The sequence below is a fragment of the Ambystoma mexicanum genome, chromosome 12, assembly GCF_040938575.1.
Source record: "Ambystoma mexicanum isolate Mex_15411 chromosome 12, UKY_AmexF1_1, whole genome shotgun sequence".
Classification (NCBI taxonomy): Eukaryota; Metazoa; Chordata; class Amphibia; order Caudata; family Ambystomatidae; genus Ambystoma; species Ambystoma mexicanum.
The window spans coordinates 562,895,716-562,911,739 of record NC_090936.1 but is presented as its reverse complement, the minus strand read 5'-3'; positions in this window follow the sequence as shown (position 1 = coordinate 562,911,739).

Here is a 16,024-nt window from a genome sequence, read left to right as displayed (position 1 = left end):
CTGCAGTGAGTGTCCCAGGCACGGTTGTGCCTCCGGAGTCTGCCAACTGTGGGAGGATAAGGTGATGCATCCAGAGGAATGTGTTTCCAGGCTAACGCTCTGATTGACACCACTATTTGGGGAGTTTGCCTCACATGAGGACAGCCTTTGCTGAAGCTTGGGTAAAGATACTGCGGAGAGGGTGCAAGTGGGGTACCCGAAGAGACAATATAAATAACACTGGCCCCTTTTTCTCACAAAACAGATCATAGACAGAAGAAAGATGTAGTGTACACAATCGAAATGGCTGTGGAAAGCAAATGTGATCTATGAAAATACTAAACCACAGCATTTCATTCACCCATTATAGCTTCTCAGTTCCATCATAAGAGTTGCCCAACCATTTCCTAATCGACGTTGGCCAAGCCCTCAAATGGAGCCGTCCACAGTGACCTGCCATGCCACATCTGGTCTGTCTGGCAAAGGAGGCCACTACTCTTACACACTTATGGTGCAGGTGTAGGCCCACCTACTCCCCAGGAACATAGTATACGCAGAGCTAGATTTCAAGATGAGGCTTGGACGACATTTGTAGGGACTAATATGCCAATGGAACACACCTTAACTATCTCACATAAAGACAATTCTCAAATTGCAAGTCGTAATCTCATGGAATAGTGGTTCCCCATTCGAAAGACCAATGAGATACCGCTGGATCCACACACTCTAATGGGATTTCAGTGGCAAAGATTGAGAAACGTGGCCATCCACGATGATGGCCGCAGACCAGATATGAAGCAGGAGCTCGGTGATCTAACAGAACCTTCCATGCTAGATCAGTACACGGGAGCGTGGAGCTAGCAGTGTAGTGTGGTAACACACATGGGAGAATAGTGTCACTGTCCTGCAGTTCTGGGTTGGAAACATGGCGTGTGTTAGTGACTTCACCCTGCTTTTGGATTGGAGAAATCGGGGAAACTTCCTCTTAGGACAAGACTAATGCTCTAGAAATCACAGCAAAATAATTAGATTTGCACTTGAAATGCAATGGAATCAGATAGGAGTGGTATATCTCAAAAGCTGTTAAATAAAATATTGCATTTAAACCATTTAATATGTTAATAATCATAACAGAGGTGCCGGAATAATATATTTTCAAAATTGCTTGTGACTAGAACGCTAATTGGACCTGATGGAAACCATCAAGTCACCTCTCTCGAATACAGGCTCAAACTAGCAGAAGCATCCTCACATCACCTACTCGACTGCTGCCTCTAACCATCGGAAGCAATCCACTCAACCTTCTCGAGCGCTGATTCCATCCAAAGGGAGCACACGCCTTGAACCAACTCAACGCCGACTCACAACTGGGAGCACAAGATTTGGATGTCTCCACACTGGTTTGGTTGTGGTAAAGCGCCTGAAAGCCTGGCTCGACTTAGTTAAGCCCTCAAAGACATGATACAAAAGGTACTTGAGGAGGCCCTGTGCCTCAGGTCCACCTTAAAGGACCGTAGTGACTTTTAATCCCCCTGCTTGCCTTTTAAAGAAGTATCCTGGCACACTGACGTTGCTGCTGAAAATGTTCTGTCTGAACACCCCTGCCTGTGAACCCAGTCTGCCATTTATTCTGTCTGTACTTTAGTGTTCTTAATTAGCTGTGTGCATTATTTGTTTTAATTAAAGTTCCTTTTTTCTAGAACCTTGGTTGGACATTCTTTTATTCTGGTACCACTGTACTGTTGTTGTTTGTGTTGTAACTGTATCGGCTCACAACTCTCCTAAAGCCGTGGACTGCTATCAGCCCATGTTACCAAAAAAAGCAAAGGAGCTTCCCCCGCCGGGCTGTGCTTTTTCGCCTTTATGATTGGGATCCCTGCTTGTTTAGTAGTATTGTTGGGCTGAGTAGACGGATTAGCCACTGTTCATCCCTATAGTCATTTTGCCACAGCGGCAAAGTCCTTCCGCACCCTTTGGAACCACAGGCAGAAATGCTGCTGTGAACAGTTCTAGGCAAACACCTGCCACTGGCATTCATTTATAAAAGTAGCACTGCCTTTCGAATTGAAAACCCAGCAAATGGAAACTTTTAGGTGGGAGTGATAATGGCCTAAACGCCACCTGTGCATCAGATTTTTCCATCAAGACTCCTCTATCTGCTGCTATTACAAGCTCTGTTACCTCATCAAGTGATGAGGTCCTGGTCCAGCCAATCATTGGCGGAATCACCCTGGGGGAATGATAGATGATGGATAAGTCTAAACTGGCCAATTTCCTTCTTAGGAACTACCATGAGCGGAGACACCACAAAAGATTCAGTGAGAGTGGAGCTAAAAAGGCCCTCTACCCTCCCCAGTGCTAGTTCCTTCTCAATCTACTGCCGCACCATTTAGGGCTTGTCCAGTGCTGGTTTCAAACGTTCGGCAGACTTGTTCACATAGCGGACCACTGTATGGTATCGCAAAACCTTTATATACAACTTTATACAATAAACTAGCAGCATCCTTATCATTATTTATGAGACGAGGAGAGGCCATACACAGTTCACTTTAACGGGCGAATGCACAATAGGGAAAATACCTGCCACCCCTCATCCCTACTCTCAGTCCTGTTTGGGTTGATCTTTGGGTTGATCTTTGGGCTTGGACAAAACTCCTCTGGACTTGCAGGGGGTCTACGAGAGCTGACTCCTCATGTACAATAACCCTTCTCACATTTCTACCAGAAGGCAACATTTTCACCGTGCCTGCCTGGCTTTGGTCTTCAACTTTCCCAATCATAAAAGGACCATCTGCTCCTATCTGAGTAAAAAAAGACACCTTCAGCCGAAATGAAATGCACCTTTTGACTGGGAAGCCGCACTTGACAAGACTGTAGCCTTTGGAATTCCTAAACTGTGATCACCGGAACGGAACATGACATATCCTTGTTTTTCCAGCTCCTGGAGGGCTATACCTGCATCTTCAACTTTAAATATGCATGATACAGCAAGCATGCGTTATTCCCTGGTCTGATTAAATGCCTTGTTCTTCCACTGTTCATCGGTGATCAGCACCGGCTCATCTCCAGGATATTTTTCAACCATTATTGTTGCAAGCCTCGTACAGCTCTATTTGTAATGTTGTTCTCCTTAAACCTCTTCCTATTCTATTTGTCCTCCTCTATCTTAAGTGACTTTAATCAGGTCAATGTTCACTTGTTCAAACGCCAGTAATGAAAAATATCATTGAATTCCTTGCTCCAAGTTCTTTCTTTTCTTGCTAAGTGCGCTGTGCCACACCAAACCTGCTGGCTTCGTTATCATTGGACAAGGAAGGGCTTGGCCTTACGCCTAATGATGGCGCTGTGCTAGGCACCACTTTCAACTGGTGCATTGCCTGATCACCAATCTACCCTGCCAGCACTGAGGACCCCTGAATAGAAGGTACTGTAATGAATCCTGCCGAGTCATCAATGACCCCAAACCTAAAACCTCCTTCCATGAGGCCAGGGGATGGCACCCACTACCTGATCCTGTCCTTGGGGGTGGCATTATAAGGGAGGATCCGATGGGAGGAGATGGCTGTCGGGGGATGTGATGACTTCTGTAGGAGAGACACAGTATTCTTCTCTATACAAGGAGGAAACCCCCGTAATCCCTAAATATCTAATGGCATGTTGTCATTTTACCAATACTTCCCAGGTTAAAATCCAAACCACTGAGGGCGGGTAACCTCCCCAGCGGAATAACATTTTCTCCTCAGGTATGCATGGTTTACACTCAACATTCCTTGATTATAAAGAGTTGCATTTGGAAAGGAGCCTTGAGCAGAACATCACTCCACATAATGTTCACATAATTTAAAATGTATATGAACTCCACATCCCATAATACCTGGGGTACTGAGATGAAGAAGATGAACAAGGAGTCAATGGGGAGGAAATATGACTTCAAGCGTGAAGTGCAGTCTAGTTGTGTAAAACCTAATTAGCTGTGCAGGACATTTAAACCCAAAGGTTTTCTACAGCTGGAGGTTCGAGGAAGTGGCAAGGAGAGTGACTGCAGAGAATACACAGCGGGAAGCGAGACCAGCAGCAGAGGTAGTTTAGAAGAGAAGAACCATAGGAGAAGCAAAGAACAGCTGCCTGCAGAAGGTCAGCAGCATTTCAGACCGGAGAAGAGAAACTCCGGCAACAAGGAGTTGTCTCAAGCGCAGCACGGTCAGGAGACAATAGGACCTGTAAAGTGGCACAGCTCCTGGTGGCAAAGGAAGTGAACACCGACACAGGAACCAAATCAACCTCTGCACAAGCAGGGCAGCCAGTCATGCAGAAGACTCTCGCAGCCACAGCACGGTATACCGGCGAGTCGGCCTGGGGGTGGAAGGGGCCCCAGGATGTGTGAAACCGTGAAAGAGTGTTTAAAGAATACTTCTGAATGTCGATCGAATCAAAGTACGATAAAAAGGCAAATATGGTACAAGTTTCGCCACCACGAGATGTCAGTTGGGGAAAACCTGGAACCAACATTGCCATAAGCCAAAAGACATTGGGAGAGAAGTAAAGAGGCACACTTGGTACAGTTCTCCTGGCATGAGGTGTCAGTTGGGGGAAACCTGGTACCAGCATTGCCATAAACCAAAAGGCATTGGGAGAGAAGTAAAGGGGCAAACTTTGTACAATTCTCCTGATATGAGATGTCATTTGGGGGAAACCTGGAACCATCATTGTTATAAGTCAAGTGACATTGATTGAGAGATAAGGAGGCAGATGTTTGGAAGCTCCCCTGACATGAGATGTCAGTTGGGCAGATCTGGGGCAAGCATTGTCAAGAGCCAAGAGAAATTGGAAGAAAGATTGACAGACAGAGCTTGAACAAACTCTCATATATGAAAAGCCTGAATGAGGCAAATTGGTACAAGTAGTCACTGGAGACAAGATGGGTCACTGAAGAAATATAACTGCATAATATCTAAAGTAGAAGGAAGACCTGATAAGAGTATCGGGCAGTAACAGGCCTCCAGATAAGGTGGGTACTAGGCCTTTTTACGTATGAACATCTTGCAAATACGACAGCTTTATTCTTTTCCTGGGTACATTTACACACAGGTTTAGAGTAGAGGGCAGTGCAAAGGTCAGGTTACTTGATAGAAACTAGGAGGCTTATTTTGATTTTTATCTACATGGATGTAATTGCAAGCCACCTCTGAAACAGAATGTGTTTCTCTGAAGCCTTTCAAAAAAAGAAACTGCATACTTTGATAAAAGGAATGGTTTCTTTCCATTCAGCTTTAGAAGCACTGTGCATAATTTCCTAGAATTTTAGGATTGTATAATTAGTAAGATGGAAAACTGTGTTGCAATTGAGAATTAATATTTTTAACAAATTATGCTTTTTTTCCCAGTGAAAGCAAACCAGTATTGCACAATTGTATTTTTCGGAGTTCTGGTGCTGTGTGCATAATCATGCGGAGGCAGATAATCTTTACACTTATAATGTAATTTACACTCTAATTATAAGTGTGTAAAATGATGACTATACACAGTCTAGATTACATCCATTCAACCTTGCAGTCAATGGGGTACATTACTATAAATGGTCAGTGGCAGCAGAGTCTTTGCTCAAGGGTGAGTGATTGTCATTACACCAATCACAGGTGTTCTAGCCTCTCATATATCCAAGACTACAATTAAAACATCCAAAACCTGACTCTCCGGGAAGTGCAAGCGCTGTTAAAAAAACAAACAAATGAAAGTTACATTGGTAATTGAAATAGAAACTCGGCAAAACCTGTCCCTGTGATAATCCAGATAGGTATTTAACTTCATGTAGTGCTTCATCAATGGTTTGTCCAACATCTAGGTACTGTGATTAATATACCTCAGTCAATACTCAGTTAACCGACCTCAGAAGGATGTTAGCCAATAAGATAGCTCAGCCGGTTGAGCACTCATTGCTGCAATCTGTGCGTGATCTGTAGGTTGCAGGCTCGAATCCCGGCAAGTCCAACTCGGCTTTTCATCCTTTCGAGGTCGATCAAGGAGTACCGACTTTGGTTTGGTGATAATTTTGATAAATATGTTCTATGTACAGTGCTTGGCCAAAAGGGCGATATAAATAACCATTAGACCAATAGATTAGATATAGAATTTAGCATGGAGTCCTTGCCTGTGTGCATTGTTGTATCATAACATTGGCATACCATTAGATAGTAATAGCTCCAGAAAATGATGACTCATTAAACATCAAACGACAATTCTGCTATCGAACCTCAAAACACACAATGCAATTCATGTTTGCTTTACTATGTAATTGGCTAGGTTTTTGTGATTTCAACATTTAAATATATACAGGAGAGATCAAATGGCCAAACCTTAGAGAAATAATAAAAGGTGTATTCTGTCACAATGCAGAAAGCTGCCGTACGGTAATTATTTCCATACAGTTTGTGCATGTGTCGGCTGGATGTCACATACATTTTACTCTCTTGCAAAGGAGAAAAGTCATTTTTACTCTTTTAAAATCACATTTACTCTCAAAGTTTAAAAACAGGGAGTAAAATACTCCCACCTCAAAATCTTATCTGGAGCACTGGGCAGTCAGACTTTTTGGAAGAAGACACCTGGCAGTAGAGTACAGCAGGAGGTCTGTGTGAATCAAGAACAGGATATTCCTGGCAGGAGAGTAAACCAGGATATCAAGAGTTTACTTTGCAGTTAAAAGGAAGATATTCCTGGCAGGATAGTAAACCAGGATATTGAAGGATTAAGTAGAGAAATTGCTGGCAGGGAATTATACCAGGAGATGATTAGTTGTGTAAGAAAGAAAGAACAATAAACTTGCCATTCTGAAAATGAGAGAAATTTGGTTTTGCCATTCTGAAAACATTGTTCTATGAAAGAGACATTTGGTTTTGCCATTCTGAAAACATTGTTGTATGAAAGAGACATTTCTCTTTGCCTTCCTCAGAAAAGTGTTTTTCGGAAAAGACATGTGTTTGGCTATTCTGACAAATGTATTCTATGGATGAGACATTTTTCCTTTGCTAAAATCAAAGAGACATTTTCATTCATTTGGACAGAACATTGTTGGAACAACATATTTCCAAAAGGCTTCCTGAATTGGTTCAGGGGAAAGGAGAAACTCTTTATCACAAGTAGTGCTTTACTGGAATCACTTATTTGAGCTCTCTTTTGTTTGGTTGCAACTAGAGACATTTCCCGTGCACAGTTTTGTATATGTTAGTGTGAGGATCAGATACAATTTCGACACACGGTCAATTTGCTTTAGTTTTAGTTTTAGTTTCATAGGTAGGCACATTCTCATTAGAATAGGGACAGATGTTCATTTATCCCACCCTTTTTGTTTTTAAAAACATGGCAAAGTTTGAGAACCCTACAACTTTGTGCCCGTCTCTCATTTCAGACCCATCACAGTACCTGGATAGCTGCCGCCCCATTACACCGTTAACCAAGCTTTTGTTGGGTCTGTCTACACTGCACCTACCCTCCTTAACTGATGCAGTACCTCACCTATTCTGCCCAGCACCGCTGGTGCTGCACTAACCTGTGCTAATGATTGGCTATTATGCCTATTCTCTGGGGGCACAGTAGAGCGGGCTTTTTAATGTAGGAGATGTCATATGTTCTTGCATCACAGTGCACTGAGAACCCCTCGGCTTGTTATGCCCTTCTACATTGCCTTGCCTTTCTATTACCCCATTAGCAGATCCCTCATGGGTGAGAGAAGGATGGACTAAGGACTATGGCACCAAAGGTATCTGCCCATATTACACCTATTCCAGAACCCCACACTCTTGGCCCACTCAAAATGAATCCACCAGCTTTCTGTCACACCCAAAAAAGAAAAGTGAGACTTTACTTTGGCATCAAGTCAACTGTTTATTCCTCGACTGTGACACCAAACTCTTGGAAATCATCAGCAACTCGGGCCTCACCCCCTACAATTATGTGGACGATACATACATTTTCTAAAAACCTTTGCAAACCTCAACTCAACCGGACCTCAGAAATGTCCTCCCATGGCTTGACGGATGGGAGGAGACTAACCAACGAATACTCACCTCAGCTAACACCAAACCTATGATCTGCTGCTCCTAAATAAGTTACTCAATAAACTTTCCTTGACTAGAAGAAATCCGAGCCGGCCACGGGCTGACATCAACAGTCAAAAACCGCAAATTTGTTCTGGTTAACTTTCAGGCTCCTGAAACACAAGTTTAGGCTAAAGCTAAAAGCTGCTTCTTTCAACTAAGTTGAATCTATCGCGGTCAAGGGTCTCTATTAGCTAGGGCCAAACACACAGTTTCGTTCACATTGTAGATGCTGTAATAAATGGATTCTGCCATGAAAGTCAGATCACTTTCAGACAGCCCTGTGTTTCGCAAAACTAGTATTGTTGGGTTTGTACCCAGACAGAGGCGTTGCCAGGATTGGCTAACAAGTTGGGCTAGAAGCTAATGTAGTTAGGCCTGCCGCAGTGACATTACTATCTGCAAATGCCCACAGAGTGCTGCTGAGTGGGCATCTACAGATTTTGTGTGGGCCTTGCCAACTCAGGCCCTACCCTGTCTACACCTCTGTAACCAGTTGGGCCTGCTGTATAATTGATCTTTAAAACATCATATGAAAGACACTTCTTGTGTACGTTTTGCTGGGCATCATTAATTGGCATGCCAGAAGCATGTTAGCAGCAATCTGTCATAGCCGATTTGTTCACGTAAAAATATAAACACGATTTTTGTGCTCTGATGTTACATAGCAGGGGGTTATGCTTGTAAGGTGTTTCTCCCTTTGATTCTGTAGGAAAGATTGAGCAGCAACCGGTGGGAGGCCTGAATATGGGATACTTACACCTTACTGCACACATGTGCAAATGAACGCCCAGGGGGATGATGGCTCAATCCTCATAGGACGGCCTATGGCAGCACCATTGTCTATGCAGGCTGCCCTGAGGGAGAATTGGCCTTCCCCTATGGCCCGGTCAGCCCTTATGACTGACTGAGGTACTTGTGCCCCCAGTTAAATAAACAGACGCAGCCTTATTTCAGTTGAATAGCTTGATCAGCTCTTTACTTGCACGTAATAAGTCGTTTGTCTGTACAACATTTGAATATTTACAACATTCAGCCTTTAGTGTGGGGAGCTCTCAATTCATGCATGACGTGAACCATTGATTAATTGACCTCACAAGGAATACATAAATAGCCTCAATGAGGTCACCTGGGAAGAGGGGTGCTGGGAGTTCAGTGTTTCACAAAAAATAAAATAATCCACAACATCAATTTGGTACTCTGGTTTGATGGGGCTGGGCGCCAGCTCATTCACATTTGACAAATAATTAAATAGCATCACCTGGGTACTCTGGGTGGATGGGTGTTGGACGTAAGCTTATTCAGATTTGACAAATAAATAATTAAATAACATCACCTTGGTACTCTTGGGTGGATGGATGTTGGGCGCAAGTTCATTCACATTTGACAAATAAATAATTAAATAGCATCATCGGGGTACTCTGGATGGATGGGTGTTGGGCGCAGGTTCATCCACATTTGACAAATAAATAATTAAATAGCATCGCCTTGGTACTCTGGGTCAATGGGTGTTGGGCACAAGCTTATTCACATTTTACAAAATTAAACAGCATCACCTAGGTACTCTGGGTGGATGGGTGTTGGGCGCAAGTTTGTTCACATTTGACAAATGAATAAGTAAATGGCTTCATCTTGGTACACTGGGTAGGCATACTGGCCTCTCATTTCCTTTGTATTCACTTAGGCCATTTCAATATTCCTAATCCCCCGTAGTATCTGCATACTACCACTAGACACATGACACATATGACACAGACCAACAGGTAACAAAACTGTCTAAGCAGGGCAAATACCCCACCGTGACCTCTTAATTGCGGCAGATGGGACAAAGGGGGGGAAAAAACCTGTACCAGTAACACCCCCATCTCCCCCTCTATTATGATGGAAGAAGCGGGTAAATAACTGGTCCTCCTTCCTCTCTCGCACCCATATAACATCAGGGATAATTATAAACCCGCCATCAGCCACGTCACTGTGACTGCACAGGCAATGCTCGACCACTCCTACCTCAGCACTAAGAACTGACTAGAGTGAAATGGAACAGGAACTCTGTCCCTCACAGCCACGCTGGCGCATGCATTCATGCACCCTCTCAGCTCCCAGCTCGCAATCTCAACCCTGGGGAGGGGAGAGCGAGGCAACGGCCCGGATACAGACGGCCTCTGAGGACGTCCCAACATGGATGACGGCGACACCGTCCTCCGTGTCTCTCCCAGTTCCTTTTCTCTCCGCAGTCTCTCATCCCTCTTGCTTTTATTATGCCCCCCCGTGGACCTCACACAAGCTTTGAACGGCATGGGAGCCCTGGCCTGACCTGAGGTGAAAGTACCTCACACATACGGCTGCTCCCCCTCCAGATGGAGCATACCATTTGTCTTTCGCAAACAACACTCGCAGGGAAAACGCTCTGTGCGACTTACTTATCAATATAAACATGCCAACTTTACTATGTGTGTACAAATACAAAGGACTGTGGGCCTCATTATTACTGTGCCGGTCCGGAAACACTGGTGCCAGTAAGCCTACCGGCTGCCGGGGTCGTAATACCCCAGTGTTACCGGGAAGTCAGGTGCTGGTAAAATTCGCCAGTCCGGCCGCTACCTGCCGGTTTTACCGGCACGGTTACTGCTGGCTTTGTGATGAGGCCCAGTGTCCCGAATGCTGGAAAAACATAGGGGTGTGGGGGGGGGTAGGAACCACACAAAGAAGGCACCCACACATGACAATGCCCAAACTAGGGGACCTGACCTCCAGTATAATTCAGCACTGAGCTAATGCTGGCAGCTCCTTTTTCTGACCGACCTCAGGGTAAATACGGGTTTACATGTTGAACATATAAAAGATATATGAGGACAGGGGAGAGAATACACATGGCAGATTAGATGTGTAAATTGGTGAGCAAGAGTAGTCTCTTTTTAAATTTAGATCTAGCAAATTAAATCCACCTTTTACTCAATGGAAGAGTACATGCTGTTAGTGCCTTCCGTTACGCCCAATGTCTCTGTTTTCTATCCTGCTGGAGCACCAGCTGTTTCCGCACACGCTCATTTGTTCTAATGCCCAATTCCCTGACCTGCAGTACCCCCTGCCATCTTGCAGAGAGCAACTGTGATTTTCTGCTAAGATCTCTTTTCACGATGACACATGCATGGCGGTGAGAAAGGAGAAGTTCCTCTCGTAGACGTCTTTACAAGACGTGAGGTTTTGGTGTGAGGACATTGGAAGAGAACCGAGATTCCGTCCCTGCTCTAACTATGTGTAACTGCCACCTCCCACCAGTAATTCATGGCTACTCATTATGCGGCACTCCAAATGTTTTGGACTACATCTCCTATAATCCTCCCATACGACTGACTGTGCTGGCTGGGGATCTTGGGAGTCGAAGTCCAAAAACATCAGCCGGCGACATAATGAGTAACCATAGATGGGGTCAGAGTTAACTCATGTCAGGGAAAGCTGTGTTCCAGGTGGGAGAATCAGTGCCTGTTAAGCATGCCATGTTATGACATGTGCCTGCCGCACACAGCTATAAGCATGGGAGGCAGTGCTGTAACCAGAATGTCTCTACACACTGGGCCAGGCCCATATTCCCATGGATACAGTTTAGGGGTCCCCAGAACATAAATGACATGTTTATTTGAAGGGGTTTTTGCATGTTCCCTCACCAGACTGTCGTGTGAGCTTTTCATAGGCTACATAGCAGCCTTTAATATTACACAAGGAACGTTTACTAATCGTTTTATCAATTATGCAAGGGTGAGACGCATTAACCACCCAAGCCACAATGATCTGTGGAGAACTACCTGTATGTGAACCTGGTCTCATGGGGAGAACGCTCTTAATTGGCCCCCTTTGCCTATTCCTCACCACCATTCTCTCTGTACGTTGTCCCCTTGCTTGCACAGCCCCGTGGGGCTTGCTACCTGGGTTTGCACTATATAAATCCCATACACACATCAGTACATGTTTTCTCTTCTGTCACACAGCAGTCTTCTCCTTGAATGCGTGTGCAAATTTTAATGCTACTACATAGGACAAGCCCTTGTTGATGTTTTTAACCCAACTACTTCTCCCACACTCTTGTTTCAACAAAATGTGGTGAATCGGAGCTCTCCAATCTCGTTCATGAAGTTCTGATATTATTAGCACGTGCCATTTCACATTCCTGTACAGTTTATGAATCTAGAAGTGGAATGCAATATTATGTAAGGAACCTTTATGGCAGGGGGCACCCATGGGTACGCAGGTGCCAAATATCACTTGAGCCTTCTGCGTTCTCCGACCTTCCATGCCCGCCTCAATGTGCGACTGGGAACCATCCAAAAGCTTCTGTAATTGGCACTTGCGACTCATCAGCAGCCTTGTAGGCTTTGTATTTTACCCTGACCCAATTGTTCAAATTATACGGGATTATTACCGATGATTTCATGACAAAAGAACATCTGCTGGCTACTCTAGCGTCCAAATTAAATTTTGTCAAAGGATTTCTTTTTGCTAAAATACACAAGACGCTTGATTTCTTTTTAGACACTACATTTGATGAGCCACATACGAGTTCTAGACCAATAGCAACGCCTATTCCTGATCCTGGTGTGGATAGTAATGCTCTTGGTGATGAAAGTGGGCCAGATGTTACTGGAATGCAGGTCCAACACCCCAAACGTCAGAGGAAGTGCGGATTGCGGAACTTCCGATGGAGAATATGGTCATTTTCAGTGTCAGTTTCTTCGTCATCAGGCGCAACATTCTTGCTATCTGCTGGCTAAGGTTGGTTCAGACATGGGTTGGAGAGCAGTCTTTGATGAAATGTAGGGCAGTAACACATAGTATTTACCTCATGTAGAGTGCAGGTCCATATGGTATTGGTCATTGTGTTAGCGAGTAGCAGAAACGTAGACTTGGGGTATGTTCGCAGGTAGGGAAAGGTGGGAGTGGCATCCCCTGCCGTCGAAAAGCTTTTTAGTGTAGGTGAAGATTTATTAGTAAATGCATTAGGGAATGTATCGGGATATGTTGTAGTAGGCCACAGGGTACATTAGGAGTTGCAGTATTGGGTTATTTAGATGACTAGGCCACAGTTGGTAGCTGGGTTGTTGCCAGTAAATCAGACTTAAATTTTGATCCCCCCCCAGTCGGTGCACAGACATGGCCAGCGTCCGTGGAGCTGGTGCGAAGGGCCACGCAATGATTGGCTCAGGGTGTTGAGCACAGCAGTATCTCAGGCTGCAAACAAATAACAGTATAAATTGCCCCCCAGACACTAGCTCAGCATGTGAGAGGCCACAGACACAGTGGGGCGAGAACATGAAAAGGTGGAGTGGTGGCCAAGAGGTTGGGATCAGGTTGTGGTTGTATTGCTTTTGGGGAAGAGTGGCTGCTCTATTGGAACCACAACTGACAGGGTAAATGAAGTTCATACATTTGAGAAATTGGTCTCCAACGGGTGGTGTCTTAGTGGTGTTTTTTATAAGGGTCTCATAGGAGGAAGGGAAGGATGTGTCCCAGAGATGCAACATGTTTCCAAACAGGAGTTGCACATGAGCTGCCAAATATACAGCCACAAGGATGAGTCTCTGACCCACTGCTTACCTGGAGTTCCTGCTGGAGAAGTGCTGTCCTTCTTCTATTGCTACTATCAACCAGAGGGGTGTGGACTTAAAAACCTCCTCTTTCCGCGGAGCGGCGCGGAGTCGGTGCAGAGTCTCGTGAGTCTCTGGAGGCTCACGAGGCTTACGAGGCACCTTCTGCCATCTAGTGTGTGGTAAACATGGACCGCGAAAAGCAGCTACCACGAATCATCCACCACCCTCTAACGCGTCTACAGCTGCGCAAAACTGAGCGAGGAGTACCTTTGAAGACAACCGAAACTAAAAGCCCAAATAAGGAGGATTCTGCGACTGCTCAAGTAAGAAAAATATGCGGCCTCTCTTCCCCGGCCCCTCGTATTATCTCTCTCCCAGACCCCTTAACACTTAAGCCTCGCGAAAATCATTCAAACACGAGAGCTAATAACATTGTAACTGAGGCAACATACATGGAATACTCACTTGATGACCCACCCCAGGCTCACCTCATGTTTAAAAATCATGAGACCTTACCTCACAGTCGGCTGGCTCCATTGGGGGCGGGTGTGGTGGGGGCTGTGGGGTGTATGCAGCTGCCGCGGTCGGCTGCTGGTGCACCGAGAAGGAGGCGGCGGCGAAGGAAGGGTCAATCAGCCGCGCTCCAAGAGATCTAGGCGTGCAGCGTGCCCGGGGGAGGGAGAGGGATGACCCTGATCCCCTGGGGGCCACGGGAGGAGGGAATCTCATATCTGAGCCGCCGCGGTTGCGAGTGTTGGCCTTGCAAGCCGTGCAAGTGGCTGGACTGGATGCAGACCCCGTGCCTGTAGTCATAATGCCAAGAGACAGGCGCCTAACTTCAGACTGCACAAGTGACTGGTTAGAATGCACGCCGATCTGTCCAGGAGTCCCCGTGAGTGCTCAAAAGGTTCATATACCAATTACTCACCCTGCCCTCATACCCGAGCTAGGTGAAAACGATATAGTTTGCACCACTGAGACTCGAGAAAAATATACAGATTGTAATAAGGAGTGCATGGAAGTTTCCCACTTGTTGGAAGAAACAGATGTAAATTGTAAAATCAAGAACCCATCTTCTGAAAAACTGGAAAGATGCAATGACGCCTCTTGCCAAGACGAGGCGAGGATTGCCTCGCCACAAGAAAATATAAATCCTGTTTGTTCAAAGAGCAACATTATGAAAAAAAGCTTGCAATCCCCTGCAAAAAGACAAAATTCGCTGGCCATTGTAAACAAACTGCTGTTAGATTTGACTGAAATGAATGGCTCTCTAACCTCAAACCCAGCCATAGCCATTGAATCAAAAAGCAATCTAGAAGAAATACACAGTGAACCATGTCGAACACAGCAAACGCCACTGACACCAGTTAAAGAATCTACCCCGCGGAATCCCTGGCTGGGTGGTGCAAGAAAAAGAAGACGGGTAGCTGAAAGTCTGTCACCTCCGTTCGAATGCTCACAGAATAGACCCAGGCAAATCGATACTATTCCTTCGACAAATTTAAACAGCAATCATCAAGAGAGATGCTTCTCACCTAAGATTATTCTCAGCCTAAGTACAGAAAAACGGCCGGCCTCATCTAGCAACGATGAAGCTCTCTCATACTCGCTAGAAGAACAAAGGCATAATTCAAAACCAAAACGTTTGAGTAATAGAGTTCCATCAAATTGAAGTAGGAACGATGCAAACGTTCAGAAATTAATCAAGGAGGCTTTAAATGAATTAAGACCTTTTGTCATGTCTTCGCTGACAATAGCGATAGCCCCTATGCTTAAGATGTATGAGCAAATTAACGAGAATATAAAAGATCTCTCAACCCTGTCTGCTTTAATGAATTCGAAACTGCCTCTCGCAGATACCCAGGGAGCTATGACAACTGCCAAACTTTGGGGAAACATCCAAAGAATAGATCAGTCCATTAAGGACCTTGCAGACCAAAAGAGAAATAATACTGAAGACAAGAGGGTTTTAGCTGAGGTGACCAGAGAGGCACTGGGGCTATTAAAACAAAGTCAAAAACTGAGAAGGGATGAAGTGGATCCAAACACGATGACATCTCAGCAATCTTCATCGAGGTCTGTTGTCACCCAAATGAAAGGATTTGAGGGGCTGAATCAACAACCGGTGAGCCGGACCGGTACGGCAATACCATATCTGTCTGGACACCCAGACAAAGAAACAACACAAGTTCGTCCTGGAGAAATGGAAGGTATGGAACCGTCTATCGTGGGAACTATATGTCCCACGTTGATGCAAACTATACAGGTTTCCTGCCCTTCGTCAAATGTGGCAAATGTTACTCATAATCTTCACCCTGTAACGCGCCATCCAAACATTCACAATCAATTGGAAAAAGAGAAGACTGCAGC